This window comes from Astatotilapia calliptera, chromosome 14, assembly GCF_964374335.1.
Source record: "Astatotilapia calliptera chromosome 14, fAstCal68.1, whole genome shotgun sequence".
Lineage (NCBI taxonomy): Eukaryota > Metazoa > Chordata > Actinopteri > Cichliformes > Cichlidae > Astatotilapia > Astatotilapia calliptera.
The window spans coordinates 12,794,754-12,816,231 of record NC_137435.1 but is presented as its reverse complement, the minus strand read 5'-3'; the positions used below and the strand labels follow the sequence as shown (position 1 = coordinate 12,816,231).

At 39.3% G+C, this 21,478-nt stretch overlaps 1 protein-coding gene across 3 annotated transcripts in view; it reads right to left on the bottom strand.

Annotated features, from left to right (window-relative positions):
- Positions 1-21,478, bottom strand: part of lrfn1 (leucine rich repeat and fibronectin type III domain containing 1) — a 139,858-nt gene that overhangs the window by 18,952 nt on the left and 99,428 nt on the right. For 2 of the 3 annotated variants that reach the window (XM_026191294.2, XM_080288856.1), the window contains one exon: positions 18,118-18,223. The exons of the other annotated variant lie outside the window; for it this stretch is intronic. The gene's annotated coding sequence lies outside the window, so the exon portion shown is untranslated. The remainder of the gene's footprint in view (positions 1-18,117; positions 18,224-21,478) is intronic. 3 annotated transcript variants of the gene reach the window in all.

The following is a 21,478-nucleotide window of genomic DNA, read 5'->3' as shown; positions in this document are numbered from 1 at the left end:
AGGCTATGAACAGGATATAAATATGAAAAACTATACAGAATATGAAATAAATAACTTTACAGAAATCTGAGATATACAGCTATACAGAAATGGGAACTATGCAAGTTGTAAACAGTTGTAGGGTTAAAAATTATCGTATGTACAGAATGATTATTTACAGGGCTATACAGTAGTGCAGTTAAGATAAGTGAGATATGTGGATAATTTCTACAGAGGCTATATAAAGTGCTAGTGGTTGTGAGTGGTGGTTCAGTCCATGTTATTATTGTGTTTGAGGGTACAGTTGTCCATTGTGGGTGTGTGTATGTTCAGTCCATGTGTTAACGTGGGTCAGATGTCAGGAGGCAGAGTTCAGGAGTCTGACAGCTTTGGGGAAGAAGCTGTTCCGGTACCTGGTGGTCTTAGTCCGGAGGCTCCTGTGGCGCCTCCTAGAGGGCAGGAGGGTGAAGAGTCCATGTGATGGGTGGCTGGGGTTTCTGATAATTTTCCCAGCCCTTTTCAGACACCGCTTCCTGTAGATGTCTTTTATGGCAGGAAGTGGTGCTCCGGCGATGCGCTGGCCAGTTTTCACGACCCTCTGCAACGCCTTCCGGTCCGAGGCAGAGCAGTTCCCGTACCAGACTGTTATACAGTTGGTCAGGATGCTCTCGATGGTGCAACGATAGAAGTTCACCAGGATGTCTGAGGACAGGTGGTTCTTCCTCAGAGTCCTCAAGAAGAAGAGGCGCTGGTGAGCCTTCTTGACCAGCTTGGAGCAGTTGGTCGTCCAGGTGAGATCCTTGGAGATGTGGACTCCCAGGAACTTGAAGCTGCTCACACGCTCCACAGCCGTCCCCTTAATGTGGATGGGTGGATGTGGGTCAGCATTCCTCCTGTAGTCCACGATGAGCTCCTTGGTCTTCTTGGTGTTAAGCAGCAGGTTGTTTGTGTCGCACCACTCAGCCAGACGATCCACCTTAAGTAGACCTTTACCGCAGCAGACATTGGATATTTCGACATTTGACCAGTCAAAGTAGAGAAAGTACAGGCTGTAATCATGAACCAGCAGGTGAAAAAAGCAGGACCTTCCTCAGTGGAATGCAACCAATCATTAACATGCTCGGGGTTATATTCTTTCACAGACCATTTATCGAAGCTGGAGGTTTGATCCCCAGCTCCTTCAGTTTGCATGACTGCTTGACATGCATCTTGGGCAATACCCTGTAAAACTACAATTCATCCATCATGCCTCCAGCATTGTTTGTGTGTGTGCGAGACAGATAAAACCTTAAAGTGCACAAAATAACGGCATGGGTGAATTGGTGAACCTGGCTTGTAAAAGTGCATCATCATTAATGAGAGAAAAGCATTACATAAATACTAAACAATCAATTTACTATAATAAATTTCTTCACAGAATGCTTAAATACATACTCGCCAATTATTTGACTACATGATGCACAATGAAATGATTAAATATGGTGCTGTTCTAGTCAATTCACTTTTTGTATGCAATGCTTTTTTGTACAAATTGACCGCCCAGCCCCCCCCAAAATAAAAAGCTAAAAATCCTGTGATTGCATCTGTTAGCTGTCATGACTAATAGAATAAACAGCGACAACTGATTGCCCTCTGATATAGAATGGCCACTTGCCTACTTTAGATGTAATGAGAGACATCTCACAGATCTTCACACCCAGATAAGAAGCCACGCTTTCTGTTCACGCTTTAGATTAGGAAAACGATGAACTGTTTGAAGCAGCAATACTAAGATACAAAAAAAAAATACTGTATTACATGAAAGCTAAAATCCCAAGTACAAGTACATGAACGCAAACTACGTCATCAGTAAGTTATCATATATAGTACATTTGGTGCTTTAATTTAGTTTTGTTTGGTGTACTCAGAGTGACATAAAAGATATATGAACATACACGCACCTTGTTACTATAGGGGCTCAGCCTACATTTGTTTCTGTTATTTTAGGAGATAGCATGTCCTGACATCCACAAACAGCTTGACAATAAACAGAGTGGCTGTTACTCTTTTCTCCATGTTGCAGTTTCACTGACACCTTCCAAGAGATTTCTAAAGTATTTGTCAAGAAAAAGGTGGAGAAAAAAAAGAGCACAGAGAAATATGCCATTATAAAAGCAGAAGCTGCTAGCAAGCAATAAGAGGACCGACTGAGAATCTGAACGACATCCATCTTATGGGATTTCTATATCTAGGCTTAGTTATTTTGAAATCCAACGTGGGTCAGTGACAAGCATTGGTGATTTACTAAAGCTCTACCAGCAAGGCTGTCTCTCTGATATGCATTTTCTGCATGTGGTGACACGTTTGCTTCCTCATCCGTGCGTGTTTGTTCCCCGCACTTGATTTTATTCCTATCTTGTTGTTCTATATCATAGAAGCTCCATACCTTCTTCCTGCTGTGAAGAAGAGCTGAGCAGACCCTCTGAATTGGCCCCTTGTGATGCCACTTTGTGCTCGGGTGATGCAGAGGAATCCACACTTGATTTGAAATCCTCCTCCCAAGGCTGCTATATTGCATTGATCCTGCTCTGTATGTACCCTTGCAAGGTATTATGTATGCCTGTTATATGCTTTACTGCCACAGCAGACTCTTGCAAAAAGCCGATTTACACTCCACAGAGAAAATGTACCAAATGGCTGAACTTAAACCTTTCGCGGTAGAAATAAACTCTATTCGTTTTGCAAAAAAGGTAGCCGTGCACAGATCTATCATTACATAAGCTATTTCACATATTGAAGCTGGATGTTCTATACTAAAAGAACCATTTCCGAATGAAATAATGGAAACCATCATTTAAACACATGCTAGAATCACAGAAAATTCCCTTAAATCAAATGTGGAGAGATCTGAACATTGTTAAAATACAAAAGTAACTCACATACACTGTCACAGCAGAGTGCCACTAAGGATAAAACTACTTCATTTTACAACACAGCTTGGGTCTTTGGGGGATGGAATTTTCTCCCAATTTTAAACATTCCAACAACTACTGGGTGGATTACCAAGAAGTTTTGTACTGACATTCATGGACAGGGGATGTTAATGATTTTGACTCCTCCCACAGAGACACCATAAGTTTGACATTTGTGGTTTTGAGCGACATGTTTGAAAAACGATTAGATGAATAACCATGAAATTCGCTACAGACATTAGTATACCTTCTGGAGGGACTGTAATGACTCTGGAGATGCTTTAATTCGACCCTAGTGAACTCATTTCAAATTTAGCATGACATTTCCATTAGCCTCTGCATTGCTTTGTTCTTTGTGTTAATTAGCAAATTGTGAGCATGCTAACATTAGCGCAATGCAGCCCAGTTCACACTTTAAGTCTAAGAGAGATTTTTGTTGCTTCTCAATTAGACTCCAGTAGATACGTGATGTAGATGACCCCATTCATCACTTTTGCAAGTTGAATATTAAGTAAATTTCCACCGTGTACATTCCCCTTTCTGACTACAGTATAATTCAATTAACAAAAACAATCGAGATTTATTACCAACAGGATCCACCTGAATAAATCTACTGTAATAACTGGACGCAATAATCGGAAATTCATGCAGCTCTAATTGATATAGAGGACAATGTCCCAAAATCACTCAGGGCTGTAATGAGTGTGTGCTAGACCTCGGCTGAGGCAGCTACGACTGCATGTCCCCACAAATAATGGACTGCGCATCTTCAGTTTGACACACTTCCTAGAAAAGCCAGAGCAAAGCAGGTTTAGGCAGAACTTTTGTCAAATATATTGAAGGTATCACTAATCCTGTCGGTGTCAAATAAAACACCTTGCAGTGTCAATACACAGAGAGTGGCAGTTCACACAAGATGTGGATTTATCTGCTGTTGGCTTTGTGCCAAGAAAATAAGTTTAAGTGAACAATTGCTGCACTTACTACTGACCAGTCAATATGTCGCATTATAGGTTTGCTGAGACTCAGAGAAACGAAACAAAACAAAAGCAACCAACACCTGAATTCCACATATCGGCTCCTTTTTGCACTAGTATCACACGGCCATATGCACATTTGTGTATTTGCATGCTTTTCATCCTCCATATCTTTTCTGACTTTGTTTGGGGTTGGTTGCAGTGTGACAAAGTAGCGAAATGTTAATGCTTTTCTCTTATGTATTCCTCAAACTGAACAGTCATTTGTCCTCTCCGTTAGCTACAGCTAGAGATTAACACAGTGCTACACTCTGTGTAAAGACTTTCAAGTAAAGTTTAGATTTTCAAATGTAAACAGTTATGTAATTGCCACATAGACAACCTCAGAGTTTTTTGTGCTCACCCCCTGGGGGAGTTTAACATGTTATGCCTGGTTGCTAATACATCCTTCCTTTAATTATACAATCAAGTAAAAGAGACCTCTGGGAGGTTTTTTTTAAACTGTGTGCACTCTAACACTTAGTTTACTTCCTTCCTACATAAAAAATGTGCAAAGATGAAGCAGAAAACTTAAAAACTTGCAACTCCCATGCTATATACAAGGATGGAGTACATAAAATATAAAATATGCGTGAATTCATCATTTATACACAGTCCATGAATGTAAGCCACAGAACGTACATGAATAGGCCAAACAGGTAAGAAACAGGTTGGGTCTTATAAATTTTTTTCCTGTTGCAGTTTCCTGCCAGTTCACCACATTGTTTAATGCAACCAACAAATTCACAGAGAATGCTTTGACTTATGGGTTTGTCACAGAACACGAAACTTCTTTCAAACAAATAAAAAGTTGGAAAAGCATTATTTCTGACCTCAACATAAAGGCTGATTTAAACCTACAGTATGAGCTCCAGCAGGTAATATTTAACAGAACAAGGAACAAGGCAATTTTTCTATTATTGATTCTGCACATTTAGATACACATTTTTAGCTACAGAAGGGCTTTCCTTTACTGGTATGCACAACAGAGCTGTGCCATAAATCATAGCCAACCTTCAATATGGACACAAGAAGCAGAGTTCTGAATGTAAATCAAGCATACTCGCTTAATGCACGAAGTGTTTTCAAGACTCAGTGATGTTTTATAAAGTGATAAAATGCAGACATAGAAATGTGCATTTCTTACTCTGTGATTACCTTGTTATAAGTAAATTTCTATATAAATAAAGCTCTGTTATTTATTCATTATTTTGTGAAGTAACTATAGCAAACCATTAATGATACAACCTGAAGTTACAGAATAATAATTGAATGATTGATGGAGCTTGAAAATCAATGTTAATACAGTGAGTAAATTTTACCCATTGGCGGTTTAAGGTATACAGCAATCCCCGAACAAATGAGTTCACATGACAGTGACACAATGACAATAAATTATTTGCATTTTAATGCATTAGTAAAAGAATGAAAATAATTATGATCCATGCCAATCCAGTAAGTGTAGCCAGTGATTTAAGTAGGGGCAATTTAAAAATAAAGTCTTATGTGTATTCTCTGAGCAAGTCCTTGTTTGACTTTTTCCTCCAATTACATTTGTTTGAGTTAAATCAGGTCACTGTGTTTCATTCGTGACACATTAGAATAATTAGTAATAATATGAGTGAAATGTTTAGTATGATTGCAGACAAAGTCATGCTTCACTTTCTGAGTCCCTAATCAAAAACCTTTCGGGCCTGTTATTCGAGACTGAAAGGCATATTTAGTTCTTTCCTATCACTTACGTAATTATTTTTTATCTATATTCTTTTTTCATGGAAGTTCACAAAGTTAATGTGACTGAATCCCCATATAACTGTCATTGACATTCTCTATAATGAAAAGCCACTGTTACATAAAACTGATTACCTGCTGTGTAAAATTGCCAATTTTTATAGACTTCCCAAAGGCAATTAAACTGATAAAAACTGTTCTTAAATTTGAACTTTAATTTTTAAATCTTTTTACAATACAATTCACAATTAGCCACTAAGCTATACGTTCAATTTAACTTGTTTAATTTTTTTAACCTTCAAAATACACTCACGGCATTAGGTGCACTGTGCTAGTACCGGGTTAAACCTTCTTTTGCCTTGAGAACTGACTCAAATTTTTTGTGGCATAGATTCAACAAGGTGGCATCAAACAGTTGCTGCAGATTTGTCAGCTGCACAGCACCGGTGTGAATATCACGTTCCAACACATCCCAAAGACGCTCTATTGGACTGAGACTGTGGTGACTGTGAAGACCATCTGAGTACATCGTCATGTTCAAGAAACCAATATGAGATGATTTGAGGTTTTCAATGTGGCAGTTATCCTGCTGGAAGCAGCCATCAGAAGATGGGTACACTGTGGTCATAAAGGGCTGGGCATGGTCAGCAATAACACTCAGGTAGGTTGTAGCATTTAAACGATGTTCAACTGCCACTAAAGGGCCCCAAGTGAGCCAAGAAAATATCCCCCACACTATTACACCACCAGCAGCAACTACCCGAATTGCTGATACAAGCCAGGATGGATCCATTCTTTCATGTTACTTATGGCCTATTCTGACACTTTTGTCTAAATGTTGCAGTAGAAATGGAGACTCATCAGACCAGGCAATGTTTTTCTAGTCTTCTAGATTTTGGTGTGCTCCGCTTTCCTGTTCTTACCTGTTTAGAGTGGTGTTTGTGCTACTGTATCCCATCTGTTGCTCTTTTGCAAACCTTGGTTGTAAGGAGTGGTTATTTGAGTAACTGTTGCCTTTGTATCAGCTCAAACCAGTCTGGCCAATCTCCTTTGACCTTGGGCATTAACAGAGCGTTTTCACTCAGAGACTTTCCCCCTACTGGATATTTTAATTTTTTGACCATCCCTGGAGATGGTTGTGTGGGAAAATCTCAGTAGATCACGAGTTTCTGAAATACTCAGGCCAGCCAGTCTGGCACCAAGAACCATACCACATTCAAAGTCACTTATATCACTTTTCTTCTTAATTGTGATGCTAGGTTTGAAATTCTATGGGTCATCATGTCCACATGCCTAAATGCATTGGAGTGCTGCCATGATACTGGCTGATTAGATACATGCAGCTGAACAGTCGTTCCTAATGATTTGGGGATGATTGTTGATATTTCCTATTAATATTACAAAATAGACTGATGGAAATAATTGTAAGGTACAGGAAGCATTACATACTGTACATGTAGTAACTTTGCCACCAGCTACAGTCAGTTCATTACTGGTCATTGCGGTTGTGGCTGTACCATAAGTAATTAGCTCACAACCTATTTGATGAAAGAGGAAATTGCCCTTTTTTTCCTGCCTCTAGTTAATTAGTAAAATTGATAAATTAGGTGCTGAACCAAATTGCAGTCCAAAAGCTATCACATTAGGAACAAATTAAGGCTGAGAAAGCAGGACATTGGGATGCATGGATTTTTTTTGTTCCATTTTATCAGAAAAAATGTGCATTTACAATCCCATCGTAAGAAATTTTTACACATGAATAAGCCACTCTCCCAAATGGATGCTGAATAAACACCAATTTATTCTGAAAACCACAGCAAAACAAATGTAACAAAGAAGAAGAAAAAGCAAAAGGAAACTAGAAAGTGCATTTTCTGAAGAAACTGCAGTGTGAATGCTTGAATCTGAATGTATGCACTGAAATGAATTAATTGCTGAATTTTGAGTTAAAAATATTGAATGAGATTAAAAAAACAACAAAAAAAAAAAACGAATTTAACCTGAAAACAAAGGTGCTGAACTGCTAAAAGCTGAAGGTTACACAGAAGGAGTTGGAAAAAAACTGAAAATGTTTTAAATGTAAATTAGAAAACCCTAAGAAATGAGAAAAGAACATTTAGAGTCAGAAAACATCTGAATGAATATTAAAAGGTCATATTCTTTGAATCACTGAATGACTCAAATGTGATCCCTCCACTTTGATCCACACAGTTTAAAAAGTTTAAATGCCTGAGCTTTGAAAGATACGGTGTTGGAAAGAGAACAATAATGGCGACAATTTGAGGGTAAAATGATGGCTGTAACACTGTGGACACAGCAGCAGTTGAAAGAGAAGTGCTTAAGATGAATCTTGGCACAGTGGCAGGCAGAGCTCGTTAAGCAGGCAGGTGTGAGCCTGGTTGCTATAGTGACCGCACCCAATGGCTCCATACACACGTACACAGACATGCGCCTCACTTTTGCTGCTTAAAATGAACAGAAAAGTCAGGCCGAAACAAATCGCTCCCAAATGAAAAGTAAAAGTCGTATTGACAAAATTCTTTCACCGTGAGCGACAGCAATGTCTAGTCTACCTAATTCTCAGTTTTCATGCCTGTGGAGCTTATTATATGGACGTGGTGACAGTGGAAAGACACCATGCTCTTCTGATTTTCAAACGAACCTTCTGAGCCATTTTAACATTAGAGTCTATGGAAGAGTTGGAGGGAGGAGGCTGTGCATTGGTGACATTTATGAAAGAACCATAACACCTAGTACAATAGTAAACACATTGGATGAAAGAGGACAGCCATGGCTACGTTTTGAGGGTAAAATCATACCTGTAGAGCAAACGCTGCGGACACAGCAGCAGTTTTAAAAAAGATTTTAAGATTAATTTTTTTGCTCCTCTCACTCTAGCAGTTAAGCTGCCTCACTCTAGCCCCAACATTCCGTCCCATACACACCCATTATAAACTCTGAAACGGGTGAAAAAACATCATGAAACTTAAACTGGAACTGAAGAAAAAGTATAAAAGATATTGAAAAGATAAATACAAGTTGAATAGTTGAATGTCTTGTCTTCGTTTTAAAGTTTGAATGGTGGCTCTATGTCAATGTATGTGGAAGTAGTAAGAGTTTAAAAATGAGTAAGTTGAATGAGGATTTGAAGGGTCTCCCCATTGAAATACATTATAAATTTTTGTTGAATAAAGTTGAATAAAATTAAAAATATAAATGTTAAAAATATGAAAAATAGAAGCAGTGTTGTCCAAAAGAATAGGAATCTAACGGTGTTTGAATGGTTTTTCTAAGTTGAACGGTTTTGAAGGAGTAGGCTTACAAAAAACGTACGGAAAAATAAAATATAATAATAATAATAACTAGAAAGTGCATTTTCTGAAGAAACTGCAGTGTGAATGCTTGAATCTGAATGTATGCACTGAAATGAATTAATTGCTGAATTTTGAGTTAAAAATATTGAATGAGATTAAAAAAAAACAACAAAAAAAACCAAATTTAACCTGAAAACAAAGGTGCTGAACTGCTAAAAGCTGAAGGTTACACAGAAGGAGTTGGAAAAAAACTGAAAATGTTTTAAATGTAAATTAGAAAACCCTAAGAAATGAGAAAAGAACATTTAGAGTCAGAAAACATCTGAATGAATATTAAAAGGTCATATTCTTTGAATCACTGAATGACTCAAATGTGATCCCTCCACTTTGATCCACACAGTTTAAAAAGTTTAAATGCCTGAGCTTTGAAAGATACGGTGTTGGAAAGAGAACAATAATGGCGACAATTTGAGGGTAAAATGATGGCTGTAACACTGTGGACACAGCAGCAGTTGAAAGAGAAGTGCTTAAGATGAATCTTGGCACAGTGGCAGGCAGAGCTCGTTAAGCAGGCAGGTGTGAGCCTGGTTGCTATAGTGACCGCACCCAATGGCTCCATACACACGTACACAGACATGCGCCTCACTTTTGCTGCTTAAAATGAACAGAAAAGTCAGGCCGAAACAAATCGCTCCCAAATGAAAAGTAAAAGTCGTATTGACAAAATTCTTTCACCGTGAGCGACAGCAATGTCTAGTCTACCTAATTCTCAGTTTTCATGCCTGTGGAGCTTATTATATGGACGTGGTGACAGTGGAAAGACACCATGCTCTTCTGATTTTCAAACGAACCTTCTGAGCCATTTTAACATTAGAGTCTATGGAAGAGTTGGAGGGAGGAGGCTGTGCATTGGTGACATTTATGAAAGAACCATAACACCTAGTACAATAGTAAACACATTGGATGAAAGAGGACAGCCATGGCTACGTTTTGAGGGTAAAATCATACCTGTAGAGCAAACGCTGCGGACACAGCAGCAGTTTTAAAAAAGATTTTAAGATTAATTTTTTTGCTCCTCTCACTCTAGCAGTTAAGCTGCCTCACTCTAGCCCCAACATTCCGTCCCATACACACCCATTATAAACTCTGAAACGGGTGAAAAAACATCATGAAACTTAAACTGGAACTGAAGAAAAAGTATAAAAGATATTGAAAAGATAAATACAAGTTGAATAGTTGAATGTCTTGTCTTCGTTTTAAAGTTTGAATGGTGGCTCTATGTCAATGTATGTGGAAGTAGTAAGAGTTTAAAAATGAGTAAGTTGAATGAGGATTTGAAGGGTCTCCCCATTGAAATACATTATAAATTTTTGTTGAATAAAGTTGAATAAAATTAAAAATATAAATGTTAAAAATATGAAAAATAGAAGCAGTGTTGTCCAAAAGAATAGGAATCTAACGGTGTTTGAATGGTTTTTCTAAGTTGAACGGTTTTGAAGGAGTAGGCTTACAAAAAACGTACGGAAAAATAAAATATAATAATAATAATAATAAAGATTAGAATAACAATACTGTGAATGCTTTTCAAGCATTCACACTAATTATGTAAACAAAGCAGCTGCCTTAGACTTATATTCTCATAGACGAATTTATGATCACATCCCAGGTTTGATGCATGATCTTAAAAAGACGGGGCACTGCAAGAGTTTGTATTTTTGATTTAGTCCTTTGTGCTGGTAGACTTGCTTGTGTAGACTTTGCTAATTCTTTACTCCTGGTGTGATCTTTCATCTGAATGAATTACGGGGGGGAATCACCTGCTAACTAGCGGAATACATAACAAAGAGGTATAGTCAGAACGACATACCTTTAATTTGTTTGCTATATTGTGACTGATAATTCTCATATGCTGCTGGAGCCAGGCACAAAGATTAAAAATGTGTAGCTGTAAAAAATACGACACCATTAGTGAATGCGACTGAGGTAGTTCCCAACACTGCATTTCTATAATTTACTTCATGCACTAACACAAACTATAATCTTGGACAGCAGAGGCAACCTGCTCAATCCCATTATTGAACTTTAATATAGCTCCATCCATGCCAGTTGTCCATAATACTACACCCAAGCAAGCTTATTGTGCTGCCAGGTCCACTTATAACATCCCTGCCTCATGTGCAGCTCCTCCTCCTCCTTCTCACTCTCCTCTGCCTATGAGCCAATGCAAATTACAGTAACAGCTTGGACGTGAGTATAATCTCAAGTGGTGCGAGCTGGGCTCCATGGCAAGGCATGCAGGCAGATGGAAGCAGAGACTCTGCCAGGCCTCTTTAGGGGCTCCCACTCTCTCTCCAGCATGGTAGACAATGGAGGAGCTGTGGCTCGCAACCAGCTTCTCGTCTGCCACTATCACGCAGCCTCCTCCCATCCGCTGTATTTGGTAAATGATATGAAACGAAGGGGGACGCCTTGTTTAGACCAATGTGCAGATGGACAGCAAAACTGGCAACATTATATCACAAGCCACTTACGGTATGTAGCAGAGGGTAAAACTCAAGGAAAGACGTTCACATTTATGATGACAGAGAGGGAAAGGAGAGCATTAGGGTTTGTATCTTTGTCTGTTTCTGCACAGGAAGTGGCAGAGATCTTTCCCTTGAGCTGTCGTAGGTATTTATAGATAGCACTTTAGATAAACAGCCTTATCCATTTGCATAAAAGATGTAACCAAAACAAAAAATTTAAAGAAAAGGCATTATTTTCCAATCAGCGCAGCATATTATGTATCAAAGCAGTTCCAGTGAGAATGCCACGACTTCCCAAAGTTTCCTGGTGTGTAAATAGACATCTGTATAATAATATTTATATCAAATATATATATATATATATATATCAATATATCAATATATATATATATATATATATATATATATATATATATATATATATATATATACACACACACACACACACACACACACACACACACACACGCACAAACACTCTAAAGCATAATTAACTTGAGCCTGGTTGAGATGTGTTTTGAGACCGAGTTCCCTCAAAGAAACCAATTTAACTTCAAAAAGGTTTTCCTAATACTTGAGCATGCCTCTGTCTGCATTACTGAACTTTTATCCACTGTTTCTAATTTCAGCATCTTCTGCCAAGAATGAACAGAAGAGTTTGTCTTGCTCCATTTCTCGTGATGCTCTGCTGATTTCCGCAACAGTGAAAGAAAAATCTTTCTTTTTTTCATGAAAGAGAACCATGAAGAGAGATATTGTCTGTAGTTACAGATACCTTTTTAGGTTAAGAGCCTGCCTGTTTGGATCCAGGCACTGCAAAAAGAGTTCCATCAAAGTGTAATGCACCTTTTATTTTGAATGAATGAGCTCCAGGGTTTACACTTGCATGACAACAGAGATCAGAGTTTCTCTTGTTTTGCTGCTCTGGGAGACAGGGTTGTTTATGCTCACAAACACTGATTGTGCTATTCTTGGCCATTAATGTAAATTGATTCTTCTACTCAGTTATGCTCCTTGTAATGAGCACGTTTATATGATAGGGTTGTACTTCCATGTCTCATTTAAAGATGCCTCTCGTTTTCTGATCACATAATAGCGCAAAGGAGGAAGCTTTAAGACAGACATATGTGCCTGCAGAAGCTCACAGAATGCCCTCTCTGCTGTATGCATGCATAACAACAAACAAAAGAACAAAAGAATCTGATGTATGAAGAAATCAATACACTATGAATCAGCCGTGTGCCAAAATGAGGATGTTTAAGTGACTCAGTCTTCAGTGTGTTTGCCAACCCTGACTGCATCTGCACTAACAAAAAGAGAAAGCGAAGCACAGAGAAAACACCAAGACGCTGAGCACAACTCCCCTGGAGCGACGCGTCTATTTTATCTACCTTGTGCTCGCACGCATGCAGGTGTGTTTGATTTTTACTGTATTTTCTCTATTATTTTTTAAAAGAACAACAACAAAAAAAGCTTCAGCTGCACCACCTCAAATTTCCCTTATAATTTCAAGATGTGCTTGACACAGGGTGTATGGCTTAATTTGTGCAAATGATTACAGATGCAGTAACAAGAATCAGGTGCAGAGGAGGATATCTCAGCATGGTAATATGTGCTGTAAACATTCAGAATACCCTGAGCTGCTACTTGACACTGCCTGTCACTGCTTTGAATGCTCGATATTCCAGGAAACACTCACTGCAAGCCTCACATTACCTTGAAAAGAGAAACAGACCACCAGACACAAGACAGGGAAGATGTGCACTGGAATTTTGAATATGGGAAGGCAACTACTTGACCTACTCCTCACTCTTCCCTCGATCCCCGATTAGAAAAAAAAAAAATATATATATATATATATATTATTCACTACCTACTTTCAGAACACTCAGTTTGTAGTGCCATAATTTTCTGCAAGCAGAGATGAGCTGGTGGGGAATCCTGTTGTTCCGCCTCTTAATGGCCTCAAACTTGACAACCGGGATTAAACTGCACTCAAAAGAGCAGCTGGGAGAAGATGTCAAAAGAAAACATACGGGCCAAATTACTGTACTTTTACAACACAAATTGCTTTTATTTGACAGGAAAGGAGTGAATTCAAATCTCTCAAAAAGGATTAATTAAACTATGGGAATTATTTGCTTTTTTTGGGACACAAAACAGAACAGGATGTCTGGCGGTGCACAAAATATGCAGAGTTATGCAGGGTGTCTGCTGTAGATGCTGCTTGTTAGGAGTACAACGCAGGGTGGGGGGTGGGGGCACTGAAGGGAACAGCACTTATGTTCAATTCTGTAACACAAGCTGGCTAATTGGCATTGCCATGCCATTCCCTTTGAACCCACAGAGGACAAGTGGGAGCCATTATATTTCTTTGTTCTCAGCACTGTGCGATACCCCCTGACCACTGAAACCACAGGAGTTCTGACCACAGAGGGTCAAAGGCAGGCAATATCATTCCACCTCCCACTCCTCACCTTAATGAATTCCGCCAGGATCATAAACCAGACTTTCACCTAAAACTAGGCCCTCAGCAGAGTTCACTTACCGGCAGCAAGCCGGATCAGATATCATATGCCTTGATGTAGTGCTATGACATTTTCAGGATGAACACCTACTTGAGTCTACCAAACAGTTGCTAAGGGGATACTGGTACCTTCTGCACTTCAGATGCACACAATTATTCTCAAATGACTGCCCTCTGAACATGGAGCACACACCATTAACTCTATCCTCTTGTGTGTTGGGTTTTAATTAATAGTTTCATGCTATATAATGTACAGCCGTAACACGAAACTGTGTTCATGTCCTGCTGCAGCATTTTGAAGAGTTAGTTAGAGCTGCAGTCAATTACACTACGACTCCAGACAGAGCCTTCTTTTGTACTACACATGGGTCACATTATTTGAAATATTGGGCAGAGTTATATAAAGACCACAGAAACTGCCAGGTTGGTGGGGTTTGCTTTTAAGTCTCGAGAGAATACTGATAATCGGCACAGCCCCACCCCATTTTATTTTCTTTCTAAACTAAATTTATACTATCATGTTTCCTTTCTGGCTAGACATATAGAATGTTTCTATCATAGCTAAAAATGGTACTTTGGCCATTAACCTCTTAAAACCTGTCAATTACCAAGTTTCTATTCAAGCTTTTATTTGCAGTTTTCTAACTGCCATTAGCATGGAAAGACTGAATGACTTCTTAACTCTTAAAACTTTGCACTTCTTAGTATTCCAAGTCCAGACTTGTGAACAGTTAAAACACCCACTGTGCTTATCAGTTACATGTGGCAGTTTAGCATTCCGACTCTGCGTTAACATGTACATTATATCCATTAATGTCAAATGTAGATCAATGCAAGCTCTACAGACTGTCCATAAACCTCCTACTGTGTGAAAAGGTTACTCACCAATTAGTAACTTTAACACTCATCCTACTGTGCAGACCCCAAAGGTATACTTTTTTCATAGTAGTTTTATGCTACCATTTCAGGTTATGTGACTTTTGTGACTTCTGTGACTTTTTCAATACATTTTTGCCATGAGCCCTGAATTAAAGTATCATATAATATCAAGAGGAATAGTGGTGCTCTGTCAGTCAATTTAAAGAAGAATGACTCCATTGCTGCATTCATCATCTGGATGATAACTCGCCAAAGTGGAAGTTATTAGAACATTGGTAGAACAGATCAGGGCCGTGCCCTGGTGATGCCACACATGAAAAAGGAGAGCTGATTCTGCTAGATTGTGAACCCCTTAATCCAAGCAGAAATGACCCTCCTGGGAGTGAGGGGAGCTCCACCCGCTGATGCAAGTGTTTAATGCTTGAAAATGGTGTTACCTTTGCTCATGAACCACAGACAGGAAGGGCACAACTGTTTGTTGCTCCTGTCATAAGCCAGCATGCCCTGAGAATAGCATGAGGGAAATTGTGTGCTAGAACTGCCTTTAGTGTGTGTTTAGCTTTAATTGGTTTTAGTTGTTTCCTGTCCCTATACAACCACATTGAGAGCTTGATTTGCACTGCCAATAATAATCTTCGCCAGGGCTGCCCTTAGTCACTGATACTTTTCAGAACATTTATGGACAAATTTTCTAGCTACAGCAAATGGGTGGAGAGGATCTGGTAAGGTGGTCCCTGATTTCTGTGGATTTTATTATTAACTCTTCATTTATCCAGGTATAAATCTAATTGGAATTCAAATCTCATTTCCAAGAGAGACCTGGCATCATTGCATCAGATGATGAGGTTTTCTTAGCTTCATCAGGTGGTGATCTCCAGCTTGCACTGAGTGTGAAGTATCTGGGATGAGTCTGGTCAGAATCTGGGTCGGAGATGAGTTGCTTCCCCAAGTGGAGGACTTTAAGTGTCTCGGGATCTTGGTTACGTGTAAGGAAAGTAAAGTAGAGTAGAGTGGGAGAATGACAGACAGATTGGTGCCTCATCTGTAGTGATTTAGAAGCTGTTCTGATCTGATGTGGTGAAGAGAGGGCAGGGCATGAAAGCGAAGCTGTCGATTTACAAGTCGATCAGTGCTTCAGTCCTTGTTTTTGGTCACGAGCTGAGCTGTGGGCAGTGGCCAAAAGATCGTGGATACCAGCAGCGGAAATGAGTTTCCTCCAACGCGTGTCTGGGCTCAGCCTTAGAGATAGGGTGTGGAGCTCAGTTATTCAGGAGGAGCTCAGATTAGAGCCACTATTGTTCTTCTTCAATAGGAGCCAGCTGAGGTGTTACGGCCATGTGACCAGGATGCCTCCTAGGTGAGGTGTTTTGGGCTTGTAAGAGAGGTCCCTGAGCAGACCCAGGACACACTGGAGGGATTACATCCCAGGGCTGCCTGGCGTTTTTTGTATTTATTTCGATATTTTGTATCGGGGTCAAAATGACTCCAATTGGCTTCATCAGAAAAATACATTAAGAGCTGAGACTACAATCAAAGTTTGGTAAATAGGCTTTCAGATAATAATGTGGCTTGTAGTTAGATAAAAACTGTAAGTCGTATTAAAGAAAAGCATACATTTCGATTACAAATACACAAAATATTGTTAACTTTACAAAATTAATGCTAGACATTTTTAGATGACATTACATAAATAATAAAGCTCTCTCTGAGAACAAATATTTTTCTATTATTATTATTTACTATTATAGCGGCTATATTTATATGCATGTTGAATATGCTGGATAAGAGCTTCTTGACTAAGCAATATTTATCCAGCAATCTTTTTACTTTCTCTCACACATTTCTGCGCTGATGGCAACCCTGTAGACATTGCACTTGCTGTGTAAATCTATTTACACAGTTTCACAGTTGTATATCTATTTCTTTATCATCATCATCACCTTTTTATCGTCATTCTCAAGTCCTCCAGCGAACCGACTGTACCGGCCGTTTGTTAGTGTCATCTACTAGGGCTGCACGATTTTGCATAAAATGAGAATCACGATTTTTTTTGCTTAGAATTGAGATCACGATTCTCTCACGATTTTCTTTTCCAATATAAATATTTATTGCACTTATTAACTGCACATCAACTTCGTAACAGTTGAGACTGAACATAAAAACAACAAATGTCTCACATTTTGTCGTTGCTGCAAAATGTTGTACTGCTTGTAATTCCGTCTCCACCGTTGCCCGACACTGCGTGTATAGAGCAGGTAGTGCAACATTTTTAAAATAGTTGCGGGACGGCACTGTGTAGCGTTTGTCTAGGGTGTTGATCATTTTCCTAAATCCCTCGTTTTGCACAGTGTTGATGGGAGCCATATCTTTGGTCAGGTGATAAGTAATAGCCTCCGTAATTTCTTTGTGCCTGCGGAAGTTCGACGTGTATAGGGAAGCGCTGTATGAGGTTCCCGTTATTGATGTTTGGGTGGTTGACCGGGACGGATTTTCTCCTGTCACTTTCTTGGCCTTTACAGCTTCGTCATCTCTCACGTGCTCTCCGTTGTTTTTCCCTGCCAGCTGACTTCTGTATCACGTGGTATAAGGCTCCGCCCTTGTCATTTGTTGAGCAGGAAGAGTGAGCGCTTGTTTTCATGCAGCTTATGTCCCGGATCAAAATGCGGTACAATCGTCAGCTTTTTTTTCTTCTTTTCTTTTCTTTTTTTAAATCGTTGTCATTTCGAAATGAGATCGCACATAAGTATGAATCGAGATCACGATTTTCTAACGATTAATTGTGCAGCCCTATCATCTACGTAAACAGGAGTCATGTTATTTAAAAAATGACCAGTCTGACGATTTTCTGGGAGAAGACAATTTTGTGTCGTTGCCCAAGTACACTGGAAATAGACAAATAAGATAAAGCCAGAAAAGAAGATTCAGAGTCAACAGACTCGATGCATATGGTTGTTGCCTAACTGTGTAAATCAAATGCTGCCAAACAGTAGGAGACAAGAGGAGAATAAATATTAATATTTTACTCAGTTATCCTCTGGCCCTGTAGTGCCACTGAATCTTCTGACATAGCACTCCATTTAAATCTGCTGATGTATTACTGCTAACAACATTTTCAGTATAGTTAAAGCTGCTCCCACTAAGCAGGGAGCTGCTTAGAGTCAATATGCAGTGACTTGAAAAACATGGCAAACTCACCAGATATCAAGCCCTGGTCTCCATTACAGGTTCCACATCAGCATCCTGATCAGCTAACAGTCAAAGACTCAGGGCCGAGGCAGGCGACTCCCACGGGAAAACACCGCTGGGGAATAAGGAACATGCTTTAGCATTTTGTTAGAATTAGGACATAATGCAGCTGTAGAAAGCTTTAGTAAAAAGCCTGCCAGAAAAGTGGTTGTTTTAACACATTTTGGGATGTTTATCATGTACTTCTAGACAATATTCCAGTGAAGGAGGCAACGTTTCTCAACACACTAGAGAGGCAGTCATACATTCATAATCTCATTGACTGAGCTTTCTCCTTTTTCCACTTGGCAGCTTTGGGTGCGATATGAACACTGATCTGATTATGAAACAACAGGAAAGAAACATAAGCAGCAGAAAAAGGCACCAGAAAAACAGAGTTGGAGATACCATGACTATGAATGTGTGTCCTGTCATTAATATTTCACTGCATCATTGTAGCTCAAGGAGAACAAAGTGTAAAGGGGAGCATAATGAAAAATTTATCCTATTTTGACACAACTTGGAATTTATCTGTACTAAACACAGACTGGGTTCAGGATGAAAAAAAATAAGGTGATAAATGCCTCCAAAAAAATTACTGGATGCTTAAACGCAAGGTTATTGCTGCACTCTGCAATATCTGATGAAGACGCATGGGGGTTTGTAACTCACTTAAGAGGCTATTTTTACCCAAACATTCACTTTTTTTTCCACACTGGAGAGAGATGAATACCAAGGTCACAGGCCTTCAGTTTCTCACTTGTCCCAAAAATTTAAAACAAGCTACGTGACATGTCACAGCTCTGCTTGCAGTACAGCGGCACGCAATCCAAGAGAGATTACCGTATCGCTCGCATTTGTCTGCAGCGAGCCTTCATGCATGAAAATACAGAACTCTCCACTCAGGTTTTTCTTCCAGCTTTACTGTACATCAATTTGTATTCAGGGGAGGACTTTAGACTTGTCACCTTCAGCTATTCATCCAGCCAATGAAGTATTTATGACGCAAGCTTTTGCTTTTTGATACGTCATTTCAATCCTCTTCCAGCTCCAGTTCAAATAAGGCTGGATGTGTACTGTCATGTCAGAGTTCAAGAAATGAAGAAAAGAAATAAAGTAAGAGCGTAGGTGTCACACATTTCATGGGCTGTCATTCCAAGCATATTCTGTGCAGGGCGGTAACACGGGCCACTCCTCCCCCTCTTCACAGCCAGTGTGTCAGAGAGTAATATCACTGCAGTGACAGCGAGAAACCAATGGGACTCGTAAATTTGCTTTAAAAAATGTATTTCATCAATGACTTTTCAATTTTATCCTCACTTTCAAGTATACCATCACCTGGCTCAAAATGAGAAGTCTAGTGTTGGAACACCACAGCCTCACATTGTCTCCAACATGGCTCTTCTTCACTGTATCAAACACTCCACTCCACTGATCCATTTTCCTTTCACAGCTGCAACACTTTACCTCTCTGTTCCACTTCTTTTTGGCCCCAGGCCTTTATTTGGTCCAATGGGCATTCTCAGTCAAGTCATTATCCATCACTATGATTCCTTCCTATCCGTGCAAGACAAAGACAGTTGTTAGGGAGACCGTTGTCCTCCTGTATTGCCAGCTTTACTACTTACAATACTCAAAATGGCAACAGGGGTGACTTAGACTTCCCTTTTTACCTCTTTGTAGTTATACTGTGCCGCTCACTCACTCACACAGCGATGACCCAATGTGAGTGGCATCAAAAACAAACTAACCCCCCCCAAAAAAGGACATACAGATACAAGAATGATTGAAAAACCAACATTTAACTGCAAAAAATTGTTTAAAAAGAGCAGGCCTAATATGTACTGATGTGGAAGCATTAGTAAATATCAATAAGCTTGCTAAGAAAATCTCAAAGGCAGGGCAGTAATATTTTATCAGACTATAAGCATGCATTATTTGGACCAAGATTTCAACTAAATAACAATTTTGCTTGGAGATTTCCCTGGAAAACTCTACTTACAGCATTGAGGAAAAGCAGATCAAAACCCATATTTTTAAAGTGTTTTAAGATTGAAATATAACAGAACTGTCATTTCATACTCTTTTCATTATATATTTACAAGACAATGCCAGAATTATCTCTCTACTGGCTTAGGGATAATGCTTTTCTTCCCTCCTTTCCCAGACATCTGCTCTGCAAAAGCAACAAAAAGAAATCTCTGCAAAAAGCTGCAGGCATCTCCTTCCCTCAGATCCTGCTGACCATCCAGGGAGACAAAAACAAGCCTTATAGCTTCAATCAATTATACATTTGAGTGAATGCATTCATACTGAAGCTATTCACCTTTCCTTGTGCTCCATTCCGTGGATATAAAGTAAACCGAAGTGATGACAATTTCAGAGCTTGCTGGCAGGTAAGCAAGGACCCACAGCAATTAATAGACCACAGCAGTATGGGGAATTAATTCCACCATAGCCTTGCAAGGTTTTTTTTTTTTTTTTTGTGTGTGTGTGTGTGTGTGTGTGTGTGTGTATTTAGTACGAGCTTTAATTATTTCTAAATTGCCTGACTGGAGTAAAGATGTTGGTTCGAATTTAATTTTTCACCTCCTTTCACTAACTGCAGGAATCACAGCGCCCAAGAAAAAGACAAGCAGTACAGCAGCTGTAGCTTTAACATGCTTATTAAAGGACACTCTCAATGTCATCATGACTCAGCAGTGGGCTGACAAAACCACTCGTGCAGGAAACAACGATACTGTTTGGAGGTGTAGTGTAGCCCGACTGCTGTCATAACTGTGAGGTCAAACTTATCCTCAGCAGATCCATGAAACTCAATCCCATTAGGCCATTTTCATTTTCCCCTGACTTTATAGTCATTTACTCCTCCTCATGTCAGCATTTTGATTAATGACGCGATTTACACACAGGATCGTGTACACTATATGGCAAGGTATCAATCACAGAGCTATATGTATTCATGGATTTTCAACAGCTGTTTTGCTGCAGTCAAAGCCTAATTACATCTAACTAATGGGTGTGCATGAACAACAATGCCCTGAAACTGAACATATTGAACATGTGTCACTATGTGTAGACTTAATGTGTTTAAATACATCAGATATATTCTGTTTATTCACTAGGTGCAAAATACCCAGAGTCATCTAGGGAAGAAACCACAAAAGCAAGGTGATTATTAAGGATCAACACCTGTTTTTATCTGAGTCATATCCACTAATCTAAAACACCATCAGACTTTAATGAATTTTACCGTCCCACTTGCCTGACTCAAACTGAGCGGAGCTCTTTACTTGAAATAAGACAAAATAGTTGCCAGGAAAATTGCTTT